The 11,011-nt window shown below is 36.4% G+C and overlaps 1 long non-coding RNA gene across 1 annotated transcript; it reads right to left on the bottom strand.

The window, feature by feature from the left end:
• Nucleotides 1-6,170: 6,170 nt before the first annotated feature.
• Nucleotides 6,171-7,691, bottom strand: LOC118483321. The gene is made up of 3 exons (XR_004870345.1): nucleotides 7,528-7,691; nucleotides 6,295-6,609; nucleotides 6,171-6,194 (listed from the first exon to the last, which is right to left on the bottom strand). It is a non-coding gene; the product is annotated as an uncharacterized LOC118483321 (long non-coding RNA).
• Between the last annotated feature and the right edge of the window lie 3,320 nt (nucleotides 7,692-11,011).

The following is an 11,011-nucleotide window of genomic DNA, read 5'->3' on the forward strand; positions in this document are numbered from 1 at the left end:
TTGATGGTGGTGGAGAATGGATTGTAGATTGGATGATGATAGAGATGGTGGCGGATTAGGTTTCGGATGATCCAGGTTGATCGAATGCAATGGTGTAGAAGAATGGTGAAGGTTGGGGTGTTTGTGGCTCCAAGATGATCAAACTCAAGAAAATGCGTAATTCCCCACTAAAGACCCAAGAAATGGTTTATAACTCGGTCAAAAACGTCAAACAAAAGAATTCAGCGACAGAGGCCAGGAGAAGCCGTCGCGGACGGCCTTGCCAGGCGTCAGCGACGCTCCTTGGAAACCCTGGTTTCTTCTGACGCCTTAACACACTGTCTATGGAGCTTTCTGGGCTGACATGCATGACTGAGGGGCGTCGGCGATCCTATTCCCAATGCTTGGTTTCTATTTTCTTCATTTCGCATTCCTGGTTGATCCTGTTCGCTCCCCGATGCTCCGTAAAGCTCCCGAATAGCTCCTTAAACTCTGTTAGACCTGCAAAACACAATTCTAATCAAACGTAGACCATTCGAAACTAAAAGTCATGTAAAAACAAAAATTTAAATACGATTAAACACCGGTTTTCGACCACGTAAAACATAAACTTTAATACAATTAAACAGGTTGATCAATGTGATTAACTCTTTTTAATATTGATTGATAATGGATGATTACAAGTAAAATAAACCTATCTATATATACTAGAAGAAAACATAACTATTACGCTACAATAAAAACAAACCTATTTAGAATCAAATACTGAAAGATATCATAAACTGAATTAATAAACTAATTAATTACTTTTAAATTAATCTTCTCCTTCCTCCCAGAGGGGGCTTACTGTACCGCCCTTAATATTCAGATTAATCTCCTCCTTCCTCCCCTATAGAGCTTATCGTACCGCCCTTAATATTCGTAAAACAGTTTTAAGTGTAACCAAAGTCGGAATTGTTCTTTTCACATTAAATGCTTGAAATCTTTTGTAGGACAACTTCAAAACTAGCTACAAATTTATAGACCTCTCACCTAGTGTGTTGATCTCCATGCATGGGAGGATCAATATGTGGCCAAAACTTTTATGAAGGTCTCAAATATGAAATGGCTATCAATTCTGTGTGATTTGTCATTTTTAGATAATTAGCATAATTAACTAAATGGACATGCAATCACTTTGATCAAATCAGGTCATATCTTTATAGAGCTACTTTATTTAAGGAACAATCAAATTAACCTCAAACTTACCGGCTGAAATTACTTCTATTACACCGCCACAAAGCGCAGGTGCTTGTATACACACACAACTTGTACATGATTGTTTCACTTAAGGTTTGAATTATATTGTCATCCCGTATTGTGGAATCCGCCGCAACGCGCAGGTTCCCCGCTATATAGATATAGATATATACAAAGGGATGTTATGTAATTTTGATATTCAAAATTTTTATTACACAATTGTTAAATTAATTCACCATAAAATATGCAATAGAGATGAAAAATGAAACTATGTTAGAAATCGTGTATGACACGTTAGTAATGAAGATTTATGAATTATAAAACATTATTTTGTAATAAGATATATTTACAAAAATAAGAGATATAATACGAAGGGATGAAATATAAGATTAAAATATGCGGAAATTGTTCAAGAGATTGAAGTATATGTTAGTGCATACATCTGTCGACTTCGTCTTGTATCGAGTCTTAGATTACATTGTATAGATTAGGGCACGTTGTACGAGAAAATAGGAAGTCTTAGTGATTAAGAAGCTGATTTCGCTCCTAGGATCATAGAGGTGATTTCGCCCGAAATCACAAGTTGTGATTTCGCTCCTGTTGACCTGTGTCGTCTCGGGCGAAATCAGAACACTATATATAGTGTTCTCATGAGCGAAATAAGGGAGAGACACCTTGTATTCCATACCGAACTGCTGCTGGTGTGAAGACTGAGTGTATTCACGATCTATTCAATACAATCAGTGTTAAACGTGAAGATTTAGCTGTTTCTATGTCAATTACTTGTTTTCCGCACCTGTAATTGATCAAAACTCCTCTGAACGACTCATTCGGATCAGTCGATCGATCCTACAACTGATGAATTACCAGAAAACATTGACGTCATGTTGTATTCAATACCGAACTGATGCCGGTGTGAAGACTGAGTGTATTCACGATCTATTCAACACAATCAGTGTTAAATGTGAAGATTTAGCTGTTTCTACGTCAATTACTTGTTTTCCGCACCTGTAATTGATCAAAACTCCTCTGAACGACTCATTCGGATCAGTCGATCGATCCTACAACTGATGAATTACCAGAAAACATTGACGTCACGTTTACCTCGTCTGACACTGATCTTGAGTCTGAGTTGAAAAAAAAGGTGGTCGATCAGGTGTTAGATACTGATGAGGAGTCTGAGTCAAAGTCTGAATCTGGAGGGTCAAGGTTGTCAGTCAATGGTCCAAAATCGTCAGTCAAAAAGGCTTACAGTAAAGATTTTTTGTTATCAAAATCAAACTTGAATGATGAAACATTCAAAGTAGCGTATACCTTGAATGATTCTGACAAGTTATACTCTGACAAAGAGTTTCCAATAAGAAGTGTTCGTTTTGACATGGTCAAAAAGGTTTTCAGAATGACAGAAATTAATATTTCTAAAATAAAAGATTTAAATTTTACTGGAAAACCTAAGAAATACACTTCAAGAGTTCAACAACGATTAAACAAGAAAAAGGGTTACAATCCTGGTTCTGGTTTTCAAAAGAAACCAAACCAAAATCGTAGCTACAAAAAGAAAGGCTTAGGATTTATTTCACCAGAAAATGATAAAAACGAGAAAAATTCTAAAATAAAAACAGAATTTGTTTCAGGTGGAAGTGCTGAGGAAGAACAGAAGAAACCGTTCTGGAAACAATCTAACCAGGAGTTTCTTGCTGAGAAGAAAAGGAATGGAACTAGAGTGTTTCATCCAAGAGAGACTCGAACCTATTTCAAATGCAATGAAGTTGGTCACATTGCATGGAACTGCCCGAAAAATGGCAAGACAAAACAGGGAGTTTCTGAGAAATTGAAAGAAAAAGTTGTTGATGTTGAACCACCAACCGAAAACGTTGAAATTTTTGAAAACTCAACTTATGAGGTTGGTGAGTGTTCAAAAAGGAAAAATGTTTACAAAAAGAAAAGCAAAGACAACCAAGTGTGGGTTGTTAAAAAGGTTAGTGAGAATGTCGGCGATGAATCTGGTTCCACAAAGCCAGAGGAGCCACAAGGTGAGGTAAAAGATTCAGTGAATGAAGATGAGTTTCCATCACTGAAATTTGAGGAAATGAAAAAGAAAGTTGGTAAGGTCGAAATCTCGGATCAATATTATTCTGAGAAAAATGAGTTTGATGTCAAGAAAACATTCAATGGGAATGTTAAGAAAATTTTTGGGAAAATGTTGAATGGGAAAGCTAAAGGGGTTAAAGATTTTTATGCAACTAAAAAGGCAACTTACAACCCTACTGAACAAGAATTAAAAACCCTCAAGTTTGAAAAGACTTGGGTGGAAATTCTTTTTCCATGAGACATCGGACTATACCGGAGATCCCGATTTTGTAATCGTGGATCAGGAATCGGCATCATTCTAGTTTTTGATAGGTTGTTTAAAAGACTTTAAATGAGTTTACTTTTTACAGGTTGAAGGGCTACGCCGGAGCTTCCAGGTTGGTAAGTGTGAAGAAGGAATCGTAATCATACAAGTTGATAAAATGGTTTATGTAGACGTGATATTCCTACAGCTGGTATTGTTTGTATTTTCTTCAAGTGGTACAGAGGTTGCTTAATTGCAAAACGGAAAATCAGGGACATTAAGGTGCCGTTAAAAGCAGACAAAAACTGTCTGCAGTCTGATTTCAGTTGATTTTATGTCTGCAACTGAAGATATGGTCTGAAGGTCTGCAAACTGAAAATATAATATTGTTTGTTTTATAAACTGGATATCGTCTTTATAAGCTGAAAATTATTTAACTATCATACTTATCACAGTTGATAAAAGTCATTCAACATTCAAGTTACATAAAAAAAACCATAATAGCACCAAGTATCAATAACCCAAACAATAGTAAAATAAACTCAAAGTACATTGTTTTGCATTAATTCTTGTGCTATTTGATCTCGAAGTTGACTCATAAATTCACGGTCCGCTGAACTTCCATGTCGTGGTACTTCTTCTTCCATATTTTCACCACCATCTTGTACATGTTCATCTCCATCTTGAAGGCATACATTTGGGTGATCATATTCATCAAAAAGGTCATCGCTTAAACCCTCTTTCCGTATAAAATTATGAAGCGCAAAACATGCAACGGTAATATTTTGTTGCGTAAGCAACGAAAAGGGAGCCATTTTCTTTAATATTGGAAAACGTGCTTTTAATACACCATACGCACATTCAATAACATTTCTAAGCTTTGCATGTGCGTGGTTGAATTTTTCCTTGTCGTTTAATGCACGATTTCGACGAAAATCTCCAAGCCAATACCTCACATTTCTATATGGCGCCATAAAGCCTCGAGTGTGTGCATAAGCAGCATCACATAGATAATATTTATCTGAAAAAAAAATAATTCAATCTTCAAACTATATAATATAAAAAATAAAGTTGGAATCATAGATATATACCCGGAGGAGGAAATGGAAATGGTGCATTTGCATTTGTTAAAGATTCGGACAATATTCTAGAATTATGTGCCACTCCTTCCCATCCGGCCACGAGAAACGTAAACATCATGTTGAAGTCACATATGGCCAAAACATTTTGATAGCAATCGCCTTTTCCTCTTCCCCTATATAAATGTTGTTTCTCAACAGGGACAATAGCATGTATCAAAGTACCATCAAGTGCACCAATCGCTCCCTATGTAGAATTTAATAGTTACTAATATACGTGGAAGGAAATCACAAAAGTATTTGTATAACGTACCTTAAAAACTTTTCGTAATCTCTTATGATGCCCCGGAATATTTGGATTAGGATTAAAAGATGTTGGTACAATAACCTCTTTAGCAAACTCCATCATTCTTGACAATACTTCATGAAAATACTTATGAATTGTTTGTTTCGAGTGTTGAAATCTACGCTTAACAACCGAAAAACGTTGATTGTGACCAAGCATCATCAAAAACATAGCCATTTTTTCTTCAAGGGATACATGTTTACTATCTTTTAGCCAACCTTTTAGTCTAAAATGTGTGCAAAGTCGAACAAAAGAATCACGTGACATACGTAGGAGTTCAATGCATTGCGTATCATTCCCTTGCAACAACTCTAAAGTAAAATGGTGTCCAGACATAACCGAAGTATTATCTCTTTTTCTTTTAAGATGTCTCGGCCAAAAGTATCTAAGATAAAAGAACATCACAATGAGGAGCAATAACCTTTGATTATAATCCATGAGAAACCTGTCAAAAACAAGCAAAAAGACTCAAAAACTACCATTTTACTTAACATTTAATGGTTCAAGTTACATAATTGTTTGACAATGTCATTCCAAAACAACCAAAAACAAAACACATAATGGTTCAAATTGCACCAAACACACATAATGTCATACCAAAACAACCAAAAACAAATACCCATATCCCTCCCTACTTGAACATCCCAAGTGTCGTCCCAGTCATCTTAATCCACTCTTTCAACACCTCAGGGTCTGATGGCAATGTCATCCATGCTTGTCTCATGTATGTTGACTGACCAAAGATGTTAAATGCTCCAAAAAACAAGGGATCTATAGGCTCAAACCCAACTGATTTCAACTTTTCATAACATTCATCAATCGATGGTCCTTCCATGTTTTTCACCATATGCTTAAGTGCATCACGCATATCACTAGCCAAGTCATCTAGGGTAATGGAGTTTTTAGATGTTTTAGCCTTTTTCTTGGGCCTAACTTCTGAATCATCATTGGGTTGAACACTAGGTCCCTCATTATTGATAGGATCTTCATCACCCATTGGAAAACTTTGTTCATGAGAGTCTCCATCATCATCTTCTAAATGAACACTAGCACCTTCTATCTGAAGTGTTTGGACTTATGGGGATGATGAAACCCCAGATGTTTGGGTGGATGTCCATTGATTACCACCAGTTGCACTAAGGCCTTCAAACACAGCTATGAAAAGGTCAGGATGAGGCAATGGTCGTGTTCCCAATGACATTGCCCTTGGGTGACCCTGCGCCAAATTAATAGGGACTATAATAAATACTTTTCTATTCTCATTATTCTTATTAATATTAATATATAACAAGATATTGAAATTCTAAAAATCACACCTTCTTAAAGTCATCCCATTCTTGAGGCGTTAAAGTGAACATATTTGTTTGTGGGTTGTAGAGATTTCCAGTCTTGTTTCTCAAATAGCACCATCCTACGTATTTTGATTTCATGGTATCAAAAGCATTTCTAATTTGCTTTTGATTCAAATCAAATCCAAACTCTTCCTTAAGTTTCGCTCCTACCCTACCCCAAGACTCTCTACGCAAGCTTTGTCTATTTCTACCTACTCTCCCTATTTCTTCAAAACATGTTTCTAACATGCATTTGATAGCCTCATGCATCCATTGTTGTCGACCATCATTAGTTTCCATCTAAAATTCAATCACAAATAACATACAGTCGCAGCCATAAAAAACGCAGCCATAACTAACAAAAAACGCAGCCATAACTATCAAAAAACGCAGCCATAAAAAAACGCAGTCATAAATTACAAAAAAGGCAGCCATAACTAACAAAAAACGCAACCATAACTAACAAAAACGCAGCCATAACTATAAAAAACTGCAGTCATAACTTACAAAAAACGCAGCCATAATAAACGTAGTCATAAATTACAAAAAACGCAACCATAACTTACCAAAAACGCAGCCATAACTAACCAAAAACGCAGCCATAACTTACCAAAAACGCAGCCATAACTAACCATTACTGATAGTCTTATGGGTCAAAGGTTACATAAGGAAAATAATTATCAGATATGGCTGTGTTTAGCATACTGTAATTGGGGCTGGGTCAAATGTTAGTATTGCAGCCAAGTTTGAATAGATGATTTAAGTTGGAGGTAATTTTGGGTTACATGTAATACACTCACTCCTAGTTTTGATGATGATTATTTTGGAGATTTGAATCCTTTTCTCTACTTTTTTTTTAGTTCCCACCAATCCACGTATATATGAGTCAATAACACAAATGCCATTAAATATAAAGAATGAATCTAAAAAACTCTAACAGTTCCACCAAATCAAAGACTAGATTCAAATAAAAAAGTAAATCAAATGATGATGTTAGTGTTGACTTGTTCCACAACAGTTCCACCAAATCAAAGACTAGATTCAAACCAAATTGAAGCATAACCCATGAAAAAAATAACAAGACCCACATGAATATAACAGCAGAAAACGATTCAAATCGAAACCCTAACCCTAGAAAACGATTCAAACCGAAACCTTCTCTAGAAAACCGCAAAAAATCGGATCAAATTAGACGATTCAATAGATGATAAGACGAACCTGTGGAAGTTTGATCGGTGATGGTGGGAGCCGGCGATCTGTGGCGGCAGGAGGAGAAGTGAAGGAGTCGTGTGGGGAGCGTGTGTCTGGGGAGCGTATATGTGAAGATCTGGTGGTTTCTGAAGATATTAGATATGCGCTTTTTTTAAGCTAATAAAAGCCCTTTTCAGATCTTCTTTTTTTTAAAAAAACAAACAGTCTTAACCCTTATGTCTGCCCGCCCGCAGACATAAGCAGCTTTGAAGACATTTTAAGCAAAAACAAACACACCCTAAGTTGTACTTGATTTACCACACCTGATAAAATGATGAACGAGATGATGAACCATATCCCCGATCTTAACAAGTGGTGAACCTACAAGTAGTAAAACAAACTTATTTTGATTAAAACAAACTTAAGTGTTTTGAAATCATAATGAGAAAATAGTTTGTTGAAAGGGGGAGTTCTGATTGTTTATGCCTAAGTGGATGGCGAATTGATGTGATTCGATATCGGTTGTCGACCTACTGTATAGTTTTGTTTTATAATTGGGTCAAGAGTCTAGTTGTGTTTTTCAATTTTTTTATGTGTTTGCATTTTAGGGGGAGTCGAAAATTTCAGAAAATCCAAAAACATTAGAAAATTTTGAAAAAGTCAAAAACATTATAAAATGAAAAATGAGTTTTGTTGTAAAAAGAGGAAATGATAGTACATCAGTGGACTATCACAACATGCTAAAGAAATGGAAAGTATAAATGTGATAAACAATCTTACTGTGGATGTGTCAGTAGATTTTTGCACATTTAGTAGATTGTGAGGAGATATAAACATAAAAATTTCAAACTTACTTATTTTGTGGGTAACAACTTCTTGGATATATAGGTAACCCCTGAAATCTTGTTTGAAAGGTCTCTTATTCTGAGATACTAGGTCTTTATGCTCAGTGATATCTGGGGAATTATCCCGGGACTTCTGCTGTGTGGAAATATTGACCTAGTCCCCGGATAATACTTTCTGCAAATGCTTTGAAATATAAGCTCACCCTCAGCAAGTTGATTAAACAATAAAATTGATAGTCACTGCTGTTGTATCAAAAGATCCTCTAAAGGGGACACACCAAAAAGTCGAAGCCGTCATCTCTCTGCGGGGGAGTGTGTACTTTCGAAAATTCAAAAAGATTTTCGACAACTGGTATTGAAAAGCTAATTTTCAAAATCCCGAGTGCTAAACATGATGAGCAAAATTTGAGGGGGTGTGTACTTTGAAAGTTAAATGTCTTCAAAATCTAATCCTTCAATTGGTTAATAAAAATCTTTGTTTGATTTGAGGGAGAAATAGTGTTGATGCATATCTCTATAGTTAAATCATGAGAAATTTACTTTGAGGTAGAGTTTATGCAGGTTAATTTTGAGCTGAGTTATCAATCCTGAGCAGAACTAGAGCCAAGTTTCGATCCTGAAATCAAAGTTGTATGACTGAAGAGCTAGGTCATTCGATTCTAAGAAACTTATGAGAGCCAGATTCGACTCCTGAGGACTCTGTAGATAGAGATTGAGCCAGATTTCGTTTCTGTGGACAAAGCTTGAGCCAGGTTAACAATCATGAATCTGTGAAAGCCAGAAAATGATCCTGAAGCAGATGATGCTGAAGAACTAAAGAATGCCAGCATATTGCAAGGGGGAGTCTGTAGAAGATGTAAACAAGAAGAGAGAATGAAGCCCAGAGGCTGACCAAGACTGAAGTTTTGTCAAGACTCGACACAGTCAGACTCGTCAACATCTGAGGGGGAGTCTGTTAGTGCATACATCTGTCGACTTCGTCTTGTATCGAGTCTTAGATTGCATTGTATAGATTAGGGCATGTTTTACGAGAAAATAGGAAGTCTTAGTGATTAAGAAGCTAATTTCGCTCCTAGGATCATAGAGGTGATTTCGCTCCTGTTGACCTATGTCGTCTCGGTAGAAATCAGAACACTATATATAGTGTTCTCATGAGCGAAATCAGGGAGAGACACCTTGTATTCCATACTGAACTGCTGCCGGTGTGAAGACTGAGTGTATTCACGATCTATTCAATACAATCAATGTTAAATGTGAAGATTTAGTTGTTTCTACGTCAATTACTTGTTTTCCGCACCTGTAATTGATCAAAACTCCTCTGAACGACTCATTCGGATCAGTCGATCGATCCTGCAGTATAGCAAAATGTTGGATATACGATTTTACTTTTTTTGGCCCCTAAACTAAATTCGGAAGCCAACAAACTTCCATCCATTTATAAAAAAATGTCATTGACAGATTAGAACTACAGATCAGTTATGATTAATAGTCGAGTTTACTTTCCTTGGTTTCACTAACAGGGTTTTCTTATGAACCCGTGATCTTTTAAGAAAACCAAAATAACCGACCATTGGTCATGTTTCATTTATGGTTAAAAACATTTATTCGCATTTTTTGTAAATAGATGGAAGGTTGGTGGGCTTAGTGATTTGGCTTAGGGGTAAAAGAGAACAATCGAATTCACCGTTATTTGAACTAATCACGCTAGTGGGAAAATGACTTTTAGGTGGTCAACAAAGCTCAGATACGAACATAAAATTAAGAGGCTTAAAGGACAAAGGGGAATACATACTAGTATTAAACAAATATATACATTTTAATGTTCATTTAAACGAGAAATGTGAATGAAGCAAAGTGCGCATTTGTCACACCCCAACTGATGGCGGAAACATCGGAGTGAGACGAAAACGAGACTGTAAGAGACTTCATAACGACTATTTGTGACAAGTATTTAATCATCAAAATTTCATTTCATTTCTAAATTGGAAATACAATGTGTTACTGCATATTTTATGTGTCTGTCACTGTGCGAATAGACTAGATAAAGTGTGTGTTGAATATTGTATAGATGAGAGTTAGAAAAACGGTTTTGTATTGTAAAGCTCCCTTCGCACGAAGGAGTCCTTCGCGCGAAGGGACACTAGTCACTTGCACAAATGGAGATAATCCATTCGCACGAATGGAAGGATTCCATTCGTCCCAAGCCATTCGGTCCAAGCCCACTCACACGAAGGGCAATGCCTATAAATAGTATGTGAGTGAGAGCTGGGAGAGGTTTTGGGTCTCCAGAGGAGAAATGCTGGAGAGAAATTTTTTCTCTCGCTTGTAAAAGATGTATACTCTTTCGGTATGAATGAAGCTTTCGACTATTCTGCTTCTACTCTTTTCTTATCAATAATATTCTACCGAATTAGTTCGTTTTCTACCCAAACTCCCGTCTAAACACACCGGATCCTGGACTCTCAAATTGGTATCAGAGCTACGCTACCGATTCAATCGATCTAACAGTTGATTGAATCACCTACGCTCATGAATTACGGGTTTTTAAGGGTTTTTAGACGTAAAACATCAAATTGAAGGTCAATTCACGGATGGGATTTGAAATTGAAGACATCATTAGACTCATAATTGATTTTCATTCATATCTGTGAAGTATCATCATGAGA

The sequence above is a fragment of the Helianthus annuus genome, chromosome 10 (assembly GCF_002127325.2).
Source record: "Helianthus annuus cultivar XRQ/B chromosome 10, HanXRQr2.0-SUNRISE, whole genome shotgun sequence".
Classification (NCBI taxonomy): Eukaryota; Viridiplantae; Streptophyta; class Magnoliopsida; order Asterales; family Asteraceae; genus Helianthus; species Helianthus annuus.